Here is a 17774-nt window from a genome sequence, read left to right as displayed (position 1 = left end):
TTAGATTTCGAAGGCCATAATTATTGTACAACATAATTTTTAAATGGATACTAATAATAGACATTTAAAATCAGTGGCGAACGCAGAAAAAAATTTCGAAGGGGGTTTCAATAAATATATGTATGTTATATTATTTTTTTTATTTTAAATTTCAACTGTTTTGTTTTTGCTTTTTTGGCACTATTTTATATATGTAGGTACTAATAAACATGTTTGAATAAAAATTAAATATATACACATACATACTCGTATGTAGTTATCTACATATTATACATTTTTGGTTAGATATATACAGAATATTTCCAAAGTGAAATCCAAGCGCCTTGGTACTTTTGCCATAATGTTTATTACATCCTCATAATCGATGTCTATTTCTTTGTAGATGTTAAGTAACATCAAGCCATTCAGCCGCTCCTCACCGGTTTTGCTTCGCAGATAAGTCTTTAATCTGCGCATACATGAGAAAGACCGCTCACTTGTACCCACAGATACTGGCAGTGTCGCACCGATTTGCATATAGCGATGAACTGTCTTATATAAAAAGCATCGCAAACACTTAAGGCGTCTATAAAGTTTTTGGGCCGTTTTTCATCTGACATACTCAAGCAATGTCTGCAACAATAGTTTATTTAACATTGACAACTATAAATCAATCATCAAATCATCAGTTGTCAGTGAACTTTCGTTGGGGAAGGTCCCCCTGTGTTGTGCGTCCGTTGCGCAAGCGCGTCTTGTTCGAGTCTTGTGCCTAATCGTGATATTTGTCTAAGTGTTTTCCTTTTAAACTTAATGTTAACATAAAACAAAATTAAATAAAACAAATAATCAAAAACAAAACGAAACAAAAAAATAGCAAAAAAATATTATAAGTGATGAACAAAAAAAACAAAAAAAGCAACAAAAATAAAAGAAACAATAAATCACACCACACCAAATCAATTACAATAAAACAAAAACAACAAACAACCAACAAAAAAATAATACACATCATCATATTAAGCCAACTCAACATAGCGATAGCACAGTGAGTACCATCCTTCACTTTCCCCTTCTCTCGTACAGTCGCATGGCTTAGCTTGTGTATCAAATTGCATTGTGTTTAATAACTAATGCAATTGATACACAGACTACGTCATCGTTGATAACAGATTGTTGACAACAAAAATTTTACTGTTTTGAATTAACAGGGCCGGATTCGATTCTTGTCACTACTAAGGCATAACACTAGTAGTGGCGTGTATCGAATAGCATTCTGTGGTTCAACGCAGTAATATTTTTCTTATAGTCTTCGTCTGTTTTGGTTTTTGTGTTTCTTTTATTTGCAATGGCTGGAAATTTCAGGGTAGATTATTGTAATATTCGTGGGCTTAGATCGAATTTTCTTTCTGTGTACTCCCATACTGCTTTAAACAGGCCAGCTGTATTGGCACTAAATGAAACCCAAGTGGGTGAGGATTCCGATCCCACTGAATTCTTTATTCAAGGGTATAACTTGGTGCCATTATTCTTTTCTCACCATGGTCTCGCCATTTACATTAGGAATGATGTTGCTTATCAGTTTTTGCCACAATATGGTCCCTGCACAAATTCTTTTTTCAATTTTATGTGGTTTAAATTTTCCGTGAATAAGCAAATCATTCACTATTGCTTCCTTTATCGAAGCCCAAATCTAGACAGAGTATCAACTTCTCGTGAATTTGATGCTTTGTCTGATTCCATCCAAAGAATTGTTTCGTCCTATCCTCGCACTGAAATCGTTGTTACGGGCGATTTCAATGTACATAATTCTTCATGGCTTCAACATTCGGGCCAGTCAACACCAGAAGGAGTGTGTGCTGAGATCTTCGCTGAGTTAAACCACCTAACTCAGCTGGTCAACGAGCCCACTCGAATATCGGACGTGGTAGGTCGAGCAGAAAACACTCTTGACTTGTTTCTTACCTCTGACCCTGGTAAGTACACTATTAGTGTCCTATCTCCTCTAGGCACATCTGACCATTGTGTCATATCAGCAAATTTCTCGTGTAAAAACTCTCCAGTTAAAGAAAGAGCTCCTAAGAGAACCGTTTGGCAATACGAGAAAGCCAACTGGGACGGTCTCAATAATTACTTTAGGATCTTTAAGTGGTCACTATGCTTCCTCGATAGTGACGTTGACGCCAGCGCTGATATGATCACAAGTTTGATTCTCCTAGGAATGAGAACTTTTATCCCGAATAGGGTTAAAAGCATCAGACCTAAGGAAAACGCATGGTTCGATGCGAGCTGTAAAGAGGTTATTAGGGTTAAGAAGGTAAGTTTCCGTTGTTTTAAAGCCAATCCAACTGAGGAAAACCGGAATAAGTTCAAGCAAGCCAGGAAGGCCTGCAACGCCCATATTCGACGGACCAAATTTTTACATGACCAAAAATTACGGCAAAAAATACTGCAATGTCCCAAAGGCAGTAAAAATTTTTGGTCATTTGTAAAAAATATGAGGAATTCTTCCTCTTCCTCGGTTCCTACGCTCGTTGTGAATGACACTCCATTTGTTAGCTCCTTAGAGAAAGCAAATCTCTTTGCTAGGCAGTTCGCCGCCAATTCAACTCTGCCAGTGAGTGTTATGACTCCGCCTGTACTTGAGCGAGTTAATGATTCTATGGGGCAAATCTTTTTTCGCACTCGTACCGTAGCGAGGGTCCTAAAAGATCTTAACATACACAAATCTGCTGGTCCGGATGGTATTCCCGCTATTGTTCTGAAGAGGTGTTCTTCATCGCTGGCAAAACCACTGCGTAAGCTTTTTCATCTGTCCTACTCCTCAGGTCTCGTTCCGAGCGGATGGAAAACCGCATTTGTCCAGCCTATTCCCAAAAAAGGCGAATCTTCCTCACCGTCTAATTATCGACCGATTGCACTTACGTCCCTTCTTTCCAAGGTCATGGAAACGCTGATTAATTATCAGCTCAAGAAATATCTTGAAGAACGGAAGCTTCTCAATGACCGACAGTATGGCTTTCGTAGCAATAGGTCCACTGGTGATCTCATGGTTCATCTCACTGAACAGTGGAACAAATCTTTACATAGCTTTGGAGAAAGTAAGATTATTGCACTTGATATTTCAAAAGCATTTGATAGGGTTTGGCATCAGGCTCTCTTATCGAAAATGCGTGCTTTCGGTTTGCATGAATCCCTCCTTCATTGGATTAGTAATTACCTTTCGAATCGTTCAATACAAGTTGTATTGAATGGATTCAAGTCTGAAACCCATAATATAAATGCTGGTGTGCCCCAGGGCTCTGTTCTATCTCCAACACTCTTTCTCATTTTTATTAATGATCTCCTGTCTGCAACATCTAATCCAATACATTGTTTCGCTGACGATAGTACTCTTAGCTTTTCATATTCGTTTTCAGATTCACACCCCTCTTCTTCGGATGTGGAACTGCAACGACAAAATATGATAAGCTCATTAAATTCCGACCTAAACAGCATTGTACAATGGGGAATAAGAAACCGCGTGGAATTTAATGCTTCGAAAACGCAATGCTGTCTTGTATCGTTAAAGCGAAATATACCCCCGCTGCCATTATCCATAAATGGCACTTGCATCGAGGAAACTGAACATCTGGATATTCTTGGTATGTGTATCACCAACGACCTTTTGTGGAACGATCACATACGCGATGTCGCCAAAAATGCCGCAAGGTGTTTGGGTTTTCTAAGGCGATGCAAGAAGTTTTTCTCCCCCTCTGATCTGGCTGTTATTTACAAGTCTTATATACGTCCAAAGCTTGAGTATAACTCCCATATCTGGCTGGTGCTCCTGCAACTTACTTAAGCCTCTTGGATAGTATTGAACGTAGAGCATTTAGATTGATTGGTGATATTACCATCATAAGATCATTTACGTCACTTGAACATCGTCGAAATGTTTCTTGTCTCACCCTGTTTTACCGTTATTTTAATGGTTTATGCTCTAGAGAAATAGCCAGCTGCATTCCTCCCCTTTAACAGTTCAACCGTAACACTCGCGCTTCTAGGAATGCTCATCAATATACCCTCGAGCCCATCTTCGGTCGTACTGTCAAGTATAGAGATTCGTTCTTTAGCCGTACTATGCGAATGTGGAATGCCTTACCACACTCTGTCTTTCCCAGCTATTGCAATATTCAGGAATTCAAAACCAATGTACACCGACATCTCCTTTCAACCCCTCTCTCCCTTTCCTAGTGCTCACACTGTGTCTACATAATAAGGGTAATATATCCCCTTGAGTGTGCGCTTATTATAAAAAAAAAAAAAAAGAATTTATAAGAAATAAGAGTAAGATTTTTAACTGCGCCACATTCTCATCTTAGCTAAAAAATCATCAAAATATCCTCTTATATCATCTGGCCATTCATGAGTAAATACTTCAACAGTTCTTTTCATGTCTTCTTCATGAAGTTTGCAACATTTTTCTTGTAAAATATTTTGAATTTTGGAAATTAATTCACGATGGTCGAGGAACCGACATTTTAACTGAACCAACAAATGGTCCAAAAAAGGAACATAGACAGACCGACGAAAATATTCTTCCGGACCACCCGCATAATTGTCTCGCTTTGTCTGTTTGGCAATAATTCGTGGGACTACCAATTGTAAGCCCATTTTATCAGCCATTTCCTTAGCTTCTGTAAATATGCTACTAAATCTTGTTTCGGAATTACGTCCCATTTCGACAATTTCTTCGTAAAGATGGTTGGCATATTCTACGCAGCTGCTGAGATCGCAATCTTTTTATTTGGAGAAACTCACTAAGATTCTTAAAAAGGCTAAAAATTGGCTTTATCACTGTTAAAGAAACAATAAACTGAGCATTTTGTATTGCTGTTAGTAAAGTGTGAGGTTTGACTCCATCACTTTTCAAATGTTGTTCATTCAGAATCTCTAACGAACAGCAGATATGCTCATAAACGTCATAAAACAAACTAAGGGAGTCTAAATGCTCAACCCAACGCGTTTCGCAAAATTTTAAAAGCCGTGTTTGTTTTGCTTTTAGACAGGAAGCGTGTATTTGGTCTTTTAAAATTGTAGCTGCTTTGTTTGAAATTCTGAACAAATTAACAACCTCTTTGATGGTTCCAATGCAATTTCGTATTGGTGGAATATTACAGGCGTGTGTAATGGCCAAATTCAAATTATGGTTCGCACAGTGGACGTAAATCGCTTGTGGATATAATTCTCTGACCTTGGCAGTACAGCCGTTGAATCTTCCACTCATTGCACGCGCCCCATCATAGCCTAAGAAATCAAAATGTTACAAAAAGATCATGTTATACTAAATCATTTAAGAAACAGCTATAATTGATTTATTGACAATTACCTTGCCCTCTCATAATAGCTAGATTCAGGCCCATATCCTTCATTGAAGTCAGCAAGGTACTTGCAAGCCCTTTTCCAGTTACGTCTTCAACTAGTATAAAGCACAAAAAATCTTCGCGAACAATATATTGTCTGTCGGTTGTATCAACATAACGGGCACATATTGAGAATTGTTCGTTCCCGCTGATATCCGTAGTTTCGTCAGCAATAGCAGAAAAAAATCCTGATTTGTTGATGCGTTGGACAGTATTCATAGTTATTATTTTTGCTGCAGCGTCAATAACTCCATTTTGAATGCGATAGCTTATATATTTTGCATTCAATCCGGAACTATTGAAATGATCGGCCAAAACTTTGTCACCACTTTCAATTGCGGAACGAAGTAGCGCCCTAAAATTTCCTTCACTTTCTTCCGGCTTATCAAATGACAATTGACCCCGATCACGATGTCCTCTCAACGCTATTCCTTGCCTGCCACAGAATAAAACAGCTCTTATGATCGGAATCAACTTCTTTCTGTTTTCGAGTTGTTGTATTTTGCGGCCTGAATCAATTTCGCTAACCACATCAAGTCTATTATTTTCAAAAATTGATTTAAAGTTTTGTCCATCCTCCATTGCGTCTTTATGGTAACTTTTATTTTGGTGTTCTCTGAATTTATCAAGCGCTTTTTTCCAATCTCGAAACGCAGTCCTGACTAATAGATTTGTGTTCTGATGAGATCGTTTCCCGACGGATTTTAATGCAAATATGACACAATGTTGGCAGTAAGCACCGTCTTCTGCAGCAGAATAAGCCAACCACGCAAAAGAACGTAACCAAGAGTACTAAAATTTTTAATTTCTCTGGCCAGATATTGGAAACTTAAAATCTACATCAGGAGCCCAACAATGAACAAGAACTTCGTGTTTTTCATTATCGTTTAATTTTTTTCGACAAAAACTTGCAATGTCGTTAACATAATTCTATGGATAAAATAAGAAAGTCTTTGATTCAGTTGTACAAAGTTTGTCAAATCATTTAGATAGGGACTACCTTCCTAGATTTTGATTTTGTGGTGTTTTTCAAGACTTGCTATATTCATTACAATCATTATTTTTCTTATCGTTTTTTTTTATTGGTAACCTAAGGTCTTTAGCAAAGCTTAGCACTTACAGATTTAGAATAAACGAAAATGATCACTCAGATTTTGAATAATTTATTTGTTTGATTTACATATACAAAAGAATGTCAAGTAGTACGTATGTATTTATGCAGTATACAGAAAAAATTCTAAAAAGAGGCACACACCATTATCAAAAAGACGCATTTGTGGATAGTTTTCAAAAAGTAAACGATTACTCTCAAAATGGTAGGTCATGAAGGATAAAGCATAATGGTTTGGGCTTGCTTTTCCTTTGAATATTGACATTTTCAAAAACATTATGCTATCCTATGAAGATCAAGAAATTCCACTTTTGTCGGTCTTCCAAGAGGTTAAAGACACAAAAATATGAGCAAGAATGCTATTTGTTTGGTTTCAACTCCATACCATAAATGTGAAAAAGTGGCCAGTTCAGTCGCCTAATCTCAATCCAATTGAAAATGTAGTGGTCTGACTTATACAAAGCAGTTCCAGAAATGAAACCAACTAGCAACGAAGCACTGTGGGACGTAATAAAGGTCTCCTGGAAAAATATTTCGCTATAGAACATTCCAGGATATGGATCGATGACCAGGCGATGTGAGTTGGTAATAGCCAACAAAAACTTTATTACGAAGTATTAATTTTATTTCAACACACTATTTAGAATACAATTTTGTTGATTGTTTTTTTCATGTTTTTCAAAGTAATAATTTTTTGTTAAGAAATATAGTAGTGGTGCTATTTTTTCACCGGCTATTTTTAGAGTAGGTTTTGAAAAAAAAAGTTTTCGAATAAATTGTATGTATGATTAAAATTTAATTTTTTTTAAAAGTCAGTTGCTTATTTTTCCCTAGATAATGATTTAACTTTATTCTTAAAAGACTAGAAAATATGTTTTTGGTGCTATTGTTTTTACAGCTGCTGTATACTGCAATATAATAACTTACATTTCGGTTTTCACTGTTCTGTGACACCTCTAGTTTTTGCTTTAACCCCCAAAACTCCCCCTGCGTTCGCCCCTGTTTAAAATTAATGTTCGGGTTCCTTTAGGGAAACATATGTTTAATCAGCTATTCTGTCAAATACCCATAATTACCAGAAATTCTTGGATAGCTTTGGATTTCTTTTCCCAGCTTTTTTGGATCAGATTTTCTTTAACATTCGGATAACCTTACTCCAGAGATTGAACGCAGCCAATTTTTGCAGATTTTTCCACCGCTGGACCGGTCCGACTGATTGAATATATATAAATTTTAATTGAGTTTTCTCAAAGATTCAAAAAAAATCTTTCTTCCTGTTCTGGGAACAGGGCAACCAAAATAAAAGACCGTTTTATTTTAATTGAAAACACTTTTATTTAAGCGTCAGATCCCTTACCGTTGGTCGGGGGAAATCATCGGCTATACGTTGATAAACTTGTGAAAAAACTAAACTAGAAAGAGATCTGGAGATCCCTTTTATATTATTAATATGCTAACGCAGCAAACCTTTGTTTGACTGCGGATGATGCAATGATTCAATATTGTCAAATACTTTTGATATACATTTGATACTCTTGCAAAGGCTGAAGGCCAAGAAGTGCTGATATGCAATTTATGTTTATTATCGTTGCATCATCTTTGAAGAATTATTACAATGTGTTTAATTGAATTTGAAGTCAAGATTTTGCGTGGGTTTATCTTTGTTTGAAATTTGTTGGGGCGCACAAGTGTGCTTGGATATAACACCCCCCTCTTTAGATTCTTCTAAGGGTCGGAAATTGACCGTTGGAAGATTTACATTATTTATTATCTTCCTTTTCTTACTTTTTAATTTTAGATAAACATAAATTATTACAATTATTAAAATGAATGAAATGATAAAATATATTTTGAAACTTGACTTTTTATGACTATATTTCAATTCTTGTATTTCTTTTAAATTGTTTATATTTTGGTATTTTAATTCTTCAAAAGTTAATTCTTCAATTTTAGTATAATTTATATCCAATATTGTATTAGGAATTAAAAGCTCATGCTTATAATTTTTCCTTTCATATGATTTATTGTTTATTTTAACTTTACAATTTTCAAATCTAATAAGGTAGTTACCTTTAATTTTAATTTTTTGATTATTACAATTTTGATTAAGTTCTTGTAATTTTACATTAATTAATACAAGATTATTATTTCCTATTTCTAATACTTGTTCATTTATATTTTTTATAAGTTTACAATTCATTGACTTTTTAAGTATATTTTCTATACAATCATCATTTATTTTGGTTAAATTTTGTACATATTTAGTACTGTCATATATTATTTGATCTTTTGTCAGATAAAGGTGTTTGTGTATTTTTAATTGGGAATTACTATCCTTATTTGGAATGGGTTGAACGTATATCTTTTTATACAGTTCATTTGTATATTTGGGTACTTTAATTATAAATATAATATTTGTTTTATATAGGGCTAAACTGAGTTTTAACTCTTCCAAGTTATTTATATTAATGCCGTATTTATCTATTTCTTCTACAGTTAAAATATCTCTGCTGAGTATTCCTAATCTTGAAGTCATTATTATTTCTTTTATTTTTTCTATGTCTTCATGTAAATATTCGAGGTTTTCTCTTAACTTTATCTCGTACTGTATTTTAGCTATATCTTTTACGTAATCGTAGCTTTCTACAAATGTATTGATTCTTTTAATTATGTTATTAGTTTCATTATTTAAAGTTTCAGTAAGTATTTTGATTTGTTTATTAAATTTTTCATTTATTATTATTTGTTTGTTTAAATTTGTTATCTCATTATGATTGTTTGTTCCTATTATTTTTAGATGTTCTTCGATATCATGGCGATCATTTTCGTCCATGGTTCCGTATAAAAATTTCATACCTGTTCCTAAAATATTTATTAATCCTCTTTTTTGTCTATTTGATTTAGGATGGGGTAAGAGTACTTCAAACTCTTTTCGTATTTTTGACATTTTCCTAATAAAGCTGTCATTTTCTTCTGGAATTCTTTTAACATTCCTTTCCATAATTTCTATATTTTGTTCATATTCAGTTAGATTTATAATATGAATTATAGTATCGTAACTTTCTATTAGTGGATATTCTTCTAGTTGGATTAAAGTGAATCCATTTCCCTTATTTAAGTCAATGACTTCCAATTCTGCTCGTACTTGGTTGAGGGTTATCGTAATCATCATTATTATAATTATTTTCTGCATTATCGCCATGGGTTGCAACATTTGATGCAATATCCTTATTGGATCTGAAACTGGAAGATTTTATTTGTTGATATTTTTTTTTCTTCCTAAATTGATCTTTATGAAGAATGCGATTAGGAATTTTTTTAAATCTATTTCCTTCTTGTAACGTGTATTTTTTATCAGTTTTATTAATAACTTTCACCTTTTTATGTTTAGGTACGATTTTGTTTTTTATTTTCTCTTGTTCTGTTACCTTCGCATAATTTTCGTCTATGCTTACATCTTTTCTATTAATGTTTAATTTATTTAATATTTTTATTTTATGTTCTTCAATTCGTTTATAGATTATTTCGTTGTCAATTTTATTAAAGTGAACGTCGATTGGTTTTTCTTTGGTAGTTAAATGGATTACGTTATTGTAAGATTCAAGTGCTTTTGTAGCGTGCTTTATTGGTATATCTTCTTCATTGGATAGTTGTAATTGCTGTAAGATTCTCATATGTTCATTTAGACTGCTATGAAGTCTTTCTACATCGGAATTTCCGGTGTGTCTATTAGCTGTGCAATAATGTATGATTATGTTGTTATTTTCTAAAAAGTTCTTAAATGTTTCTGATACAAATGCGTTTTCATTGTCGAGAGTAATTTTATTTGGTTTCTTCATGTATGAAAATATTCTAGTGAGAGCGTTTATTACGTCTACATAAGTTTTTGTTTTGATTGGTTCAATTGCTGCAAATTTAGAGAATTTGTCAATACATGATATATATTTTTCTTTTTTATTAACAAACCATATATCGATATGATAGTGTTCGTTAGGACTCTTTGGAGTCTCTGTTTTTTCGTAAGGTAGTTTAATTGGGTTTCTTTCTGCTTTTGCCATACATGTTGAGCAATTGTTTATTATTTTATTAATTAAATTTTTAAGGTTCGGCATATAATATTCTCGTTTTATTTCTAAGAATATTTTTTCGATTCCTGCGTGATTATGATTTTTATGATTTCTTAATATTATTTCTCTTGCTTCTAACTCCTTTATATCTTTTAATATAATCATGCTTCTTTGTAATATTTTATTACTTAATTTATTTTCCTTTTTCCATATATCTTGGAATTTTTTAAATAATTCGTCATCTTTGACATATATGCAATTTAGTATTGTTGTATCTACTTCTTTTATTATGTTTATAAAGTCTTCTTCTTTATATTCTTTTCTACTGAATGTTATTCTTCTTTTTCCAACATGTGGGTACAAAATTTCTTGATGATCATTTTCATTGATTTCAAGAATTATTTGTCGATTAAATAAATTAACCGGTTTTTCACTAATAGGAATAAGATGTGAACTATCTGATTCAGCACTATGCTGTGTTGCTAACTCATCTTGGTTATGTAATATGACTTTATTGTCTTCTATTTTGATTCTGGAAAGTGCATCTGCTACTTTATTCTCTTTGCCTTGGATATATTCAATTTTAAAATCGTATTCTTCTAATTTTATTTTCCATCGTTGGAGTCTGGTATTTGGCTCTTTTAAATTGTGTAACCATACTAAAGGTCTATGATCTGTTTTAATAATGAATTGTCTACCGTATAGGTAATGTCTAAATTGTTTCGTTGCCCAAACTATTGCTAATAATTCCTTTTCAATTGTACTGTAATTGCACTCATGTTTATTAAGTGTTCTTGAGGCAAAACTGAGAGGTCCATGTGTTTGACTTAACACGGCTCCAATAGCAAAATTGCTGGCGTCAGTTGTTAGTGTAAATTCTTTTGAGAAGTCAGGGTGTCTATTTATTAAATCGTTAGTCATTAAAGTTTTCAATTTATGAAAAGATTCTTTGTAATCGTGATCATTTATATTTATTTTGCTGTTTTTCTTTAGGCATAAAGTTAAAGGTTTAATTATTTTTGCATAGTCATCTATAAATTTTCTATAGTATCCTGTTAATCCTAGAAAGCTTTGTATTTCTCTTACTGTTTTTGGGATAGGAAAATTCTTTATAGTTTCAATTTTCTTTGGATTTGGTTTTACACCATTTGGGGTTACTACATGCCCTAAAAATTCTGTCTCTTTTCGTAGAAACTCAGATTTATTTAGTGATACTTTAAGATTTGCATTCTTGAGTGTCAATAAGATTTTATGGAGTGAATCCATATGTTCTTGTAGGCTAGAGGAGAATATTATGATGTCATCTAAATAAACGTAACATATTTTTCCTATGTAATCTTTCAAGACCTCATTCATGAGTCTTTGGAAAGTTGCAGGTGCATTCTTTAAACCGAATGGCATTCTTACGAACTCATAATGTCCCGTTAATGTACTAAATGCTGTTTTTTCCCTATCTTTAGCTTCAACTTCTATTTGATAAAATCCTTTTGTTAGATCTAACGTTGTAAAATATATTGCTTGTCCTAGCTTATCTAATATCGAATCCATGTTTGGAATAGGATATTTATCTTCTTTAGTAACATTGTTTAACTTTCTATGATCTATTACTATTCGCCACTCTTTATTACCAGCGTGGTCTTCTTTTTTAGTAACGACCCAAATTGGGGCGTTATAAGGCGAAGTAGAATGTTGAATTATTTTTGATTCTAACATTTCTTTTATTTGTCTGTCCACTTCTTTTTTGTGGATCTCAGGATATCTGTATATCCTTGTGTATATGGGAGAGTTATCTTCCGTTGGGATGTTATGTTTTACATGATTTGTAAAAGTTAAATCATCACCCTTTTTATAAAATGCTCCGTCGCATTCTTTTATTAATTTATATAATATTTGTTTTTCTTCTTTGTTTAAGTGATCTGTTCGCAGATCCTTTTTCACTTCATTATTTAATATGGAGTCTACAGGTTTTATTTCATTAAAATAATTGATTGTCTTTTCATATTCCTTTTCTTCATTTTCGCTGAAGAATAAAGGAATGATTTCGTCATTCAATTTCAATGTTTTATTTTTGTAATTTATTTCTCCATCATTTGGAATCAAAATATTGTTTCCAATTATTCCATTATACTCTTCATTGAAGGTGTGCACTTGGAATTCACAATCATTTTTTACAGATAGTGCAAATCTGTTTTTTGGTATTAATACATCTTTTTTTACTACTATAGGGTTTCCTGCTGTCCGTATTGTCATGGAATTGGTACGCCATTTTGTAAATTCTTTTGGAGAATCTTGTTCCCGCAAAAGACTATTAGTTGCTCCGGTGTCAATAAGGAGTCTTAAAATTGTATTCCCTTTTTCTAATTTAATATAGGGAAGTGAGATTCCGAGGCAAAATGCCGAAAATTTGCTTGCGTTTGTTCTTTTTGTTTGTCTACGTAGTTAGCTTCATGTGCTCTCCTTACTTGGGATGAACTTGGATCGATATCCATTGGTTCAAATCTTTGAGGATACTGTCTATTTCTGTTATTATTGTTATTATTATAATTATTATTATTTGGTCTATTATAATTATTTTGATTGTTCGGCACATAAGGTTTTGGTTGCCAATTTTTATTATTTTCATTATTCCTAAATGGATTATTAGGATTTTTAAAGTTATTATTATTATTTTTATTCTTATTCTCATATCTATTTTCAAATTTTTTATTAGTATTAGTGTGCTTTTGTTTTTCATTATTAAAGTCATTATTTTGTCGTGTGATAAATCCTGCTTGAGTTATCTCATGAAGTGCTGACTCCATGGTTGGGGGTTTTAATGCATATAGAATTGTTCGCATATGCGTCGGTAATCTTTCTTTGAAGATTTTAAGCGCTGTTTCGTTATTACGAGGGATATCAGAAATATTATTTTCTTGTAAACTCTTTTGGTTTAATAAGGAAAGGGTATGTTGTATGTAGTTATAAAATTTAATCGGATCGCCTCTATATTGAGAAGCTCTGAGATCCTCATATAATTGGAACGAATTTTTAAATCCACCGAAATTTTGCAAAAGCATGTTTTTTATATCAATCCATTTTGTAAGATGGGTATGAATTTCGATAGCCTGTCTGGCTCTTCCTATAAATTTACTCTTAAGAATGTTTATACACATTTTTTGAGAAATGTCATTATAAGTTAATAATGTGGGGATTATATCATCCACATTTGAAATAAAAATAGGGAGGTCTTCGGTTTTACCGTCAAAATTTTGTAATCTTTCTATATATTTAAGGGGATTTAATTCCAAAGATCTTAAATTATTATTACCTCCTACTAATGGTGGTTGTTGCGGCTGCTGTTGCTGTTGTTGTGCTACTGATGGTTCCATGTTGTCTGCTTGTTCTTGAAAGTTTCTTTGCTGGTTGTAGTTTAGCTGCCTTAATTCAGCTCGTTGCGAATCTCTTCTGATTCGGTTCATCAACTTGATCTCGTTGGGGCTTTAGATCATGCCACTTACATCCACGTTGGATTCAAGTGGATTTTCCACATATAATTTGAACCATAAATTTTAAAATTTTTTTAGGTAGGTATATTTTTTTCTTTTAGTTGCACTATTTGTTGCATTTAACCTTTTTGATTTTGCTTGTTATCGTTCCTTTTGGTTTATTTTTTTTTATTTTGTTTTTAATTTGTTTGCACTTTTACTTTTATGTAAAAAAAATTATATTTTTTTTTTTTATGTTCTTTTTATTTATTTATTAATTTTTCTTTTTTTCACTCACTCATTTTTTTATTTTTACTCAATTTTCAGTATAGGGTTTTTTTTCAATTAATTTATTAATTATAATTGTTCATCCGCCTTTAATTTCACTTCTACTCTTCCACTTTTCACTCTTCACTAAAAATTATTTCCTCTCTATGAGGCTTCGCAACATTAACCATATTCACTGGCGTTGGTTACTAAATAATTTTTTCTTTTTAATAATTTTCGATTTTCGTTCGAAAAATTATTATTTTTTTTGTAATTAAATTTAGTTAAATGAAATTCACGATTTTCGTTCGAAAATTAATCACTTTTACTTTATTTAATTTTTTTTTTTTTTTGTTTGCATTTATTTTTTATTGTTAACTAAAACACGTTTTTGCATTTATTAATTTTCACAATAAAAACAAATTTTTTTGGGTCGCGAAAAAAAATTTTTAATTCCGGTTCGACCACTGGATTACCATGTCTCTTATAATTTTCACTTATAATCTGACTGGAATCCTACCGACTGCGCCAATTTTAATTGAGTTTTCTCAAAGATTCAAAAAAAATCTTTCTTCCTGTTCTGGGAACAGGGCAACCAAAATAAAAGACCGTTTTATTTTAATTGAAAACACTTTTATTTAAGCGTCAGATCCCTTACCGTTGGTCGGGGGAAATCATCGGCTATACGTTGATAAACTTGTGAAAAAACTAAACTAGAAAGAGATCTGGAGATCCCTTTTATATTATTAATATGCTAACGCAGCAAACCTTTGTTTGACTGCGGATGATGCAATGATTCAATATTGTCAAATACTTTTGATATACATTTGATACTCTTGCACAAGGCTGAAGGCCAAGAAGTGCTGATATGCAATTTATGTTTATTATCGTTGCATCATCTTTGAAGAATTATTACAATGTGTTTAATTGAATTTGAAGTCAAGATTTTGCGTGGGTTTATCTTTGTTTGAAATTTGTTGGGGCGCACAAGTGTGCTTGGATATAACATATATATATATTTAAATACTATTTAAAACAATATTGGATTTTCGAATCCAATATAATCTACCACCGAACGCGATTTTAAATTCTTTTATTTTTTTTATTTTTTTAGATTAAACTAAAACAAATTGCACTATCCGATGTGCCGCAATAATTAATTTGACAATTTAAAAGAAACGTCAGTCGGTGTTTGACATATGTTATAGATTTATTTTTATATTATTCTTTAAAAAGAAACAATTAAAACAAAATAAATTAAATCTGTATAACATTTTAAATATAAATTACCTACTATTGTGAACTACCCAATATGATATTAGCCCAATGTGACATTTCTTGTCAAACTAATTATTTATGTTATACATAATTATAAAAGTTATCTTTCAACCTTCTTGAATAAAAAGAAGATCAATCTTTTTCTGATTCTTATTATATTCAACACGACACCATTTTGTGAAATACCTTCGAATTTTGTTTGCGAATTAAAGTAATAATAACGAAGTTTTGAGTTTTATTTTTCATTAATTGGAAATTTAAATAGAAAATTTAACTGGCGAGCAGAAAAATTGGTCCTTCAGAACATTTTTGTGCTGTGGAAATCAGGGCTGCCGCGACGGGTTATTAAAACCCAACACAACTCTACATGATCCATCAAAGACACACAAAGTAAGTCCTCATTTTTAAAGTATTTTGTTTGCTCTTTTTTAATTACATTTTATAAATAAAAAAAATCCATTATGTCGTTTGGGGAGCTTCAAAAAGAAGATTTGGCGCAATTAGAGGGCGATTTTTCAAATTTTAAGAAGACAGGCCAGGCTCATATAACGAGTTACTATTTGAAAACTCGCATGGAGCTACTTGAACAAAATCTAGAAAATGTCAAACAATATCACTAGGAAATCGTTACCGGGGGGAAGCTCAAAGAGGCTTTTAAAAAGAAAGACATGATAGGGGTGTTCGATCAATTCCGTGCCATTTATTTCGAGACTGAAATGATGGATGGTTTGGACAGATTAACTTCGTTTGCTCCACTTACTTCTACAGTGGGAGCACCTCCAGCAACAGGCCTTCCACCAGCAACACATCCGTCACAACCAAAAAATGTCCTCAAGCTTCCTCCAATCAAACCCCCAACTTTCTCGGGATCTTATACATCGTGACGTTCCTATCACGATATTTTTATGTCACTTGTACATAACAATCCTGACTGGATCACAAAAATGCATTTTTTGAAAGAAAGTTTGAATTCAAAAAACTCCTGCTTTCCAACCAACGGGCGAAAATGCTCCTGGTTGCAATACCCGACACAATTTGTATGCGTCTCAAGTCCACGGTACTCAAATTTTATTTGCCACTGCCATCGTTAGAGTTAAATGTGAATATGGAAGATTTTCAGATCTTAGAGCACTTATTGACCCTGGCTCACATACCATTTTTATCTCTGAGTCAGCAGTAAGGCATTCAAATTTAACTCAACACCAAACACACGTTAATGTATCAGGGCTAGGGAAGGTCAGCAACGGCATCAGTCAAAGTTACGTTTACATACGTGTTTAAATCTAAACATTCGGCGTTTGAAGGCGCAACCAAATCGTACATTTTAAGTCGTTGACTGGCCTTCTTCCGTCCCACAAAATGATACCACACAATTATGATTATTTGGCTAATTTACAACATACTTTTCGGCTCAGACGGTTATCCGAACATTATATTACCGAAAATTATTCGCAGCGAGCACGTAGTCGCTCCCATTGCACAAAACACCCAATTGGGGTGGATTATATTGGGTAAGAATCCTGAAGTTATTCCAAAGTCGATCCGAAGTTTCTTCCAACACATTGATCTCGATACATAAATCTAAGAATTTTGGGAGATAGAAGAAATTCCGTTACGAAGTGAATCTCCCATTTAAGGTAGGATTTCATCCTGAAGGATCCAGCAAAGAAATAGCAACTCGACGTTTTTTATCTTTGGAAAGACGATTTGAAAGGGACCCGTAATTGCAAGAAAGTTACAGCCAATGTATCATGGTATAACTTAGTTTGAAACACATGGAAGAAGTAGATGTAAACGACACAATTTTGACAACCCCTTTTCACTATTTTCTAGCTCTACCACAAAATTAAGAGTCGTTTTTGACGCAGCCTCAAAAAACCTATGATGATACATCCTTTAATCAACACCTGATGACAGGTCCTAAAAGAACATTGTTGACATAACTTTAAAATGGGGAGCTTTCAAATTTACACTAACAACTGATATTGAGAAGATGTATTGACAATTTTTTGTGCAAGAACTGGATCGATACAATCGATACTAACTCATTATTTGGCGTGAAAATCCAAAGCAACCCATCAAAGTCTTTAAACTGAAGACGATCACTTTTGGCACGGCTTATGCGCCTTATTTGGCCATTCGTGTCCTACACAAAGTCAATTCTTGGAGTGATTTGTTTACAGTTAATATACTTTATGATGGGCCC

This window comes from Eupeodes corollae, chromosome 1, assembly GCF_945859685.1.
Source record: "Eupeodes corollae chromosome 1, idEupCoro1.1, whole genome shotgun sequence".
NCBI classification, from domain to species: domain Eukaryota; kingdom Metazoa; phylum Arthropoda; class Insecta; order Diptera; family Syrphidae; genus Eupeodes; species Eupeodes corollae.
The sequence above is the reverse complement of the archived record's forward strand: the minus strand, read 5'-3'. Positions refer to the sequence as shown.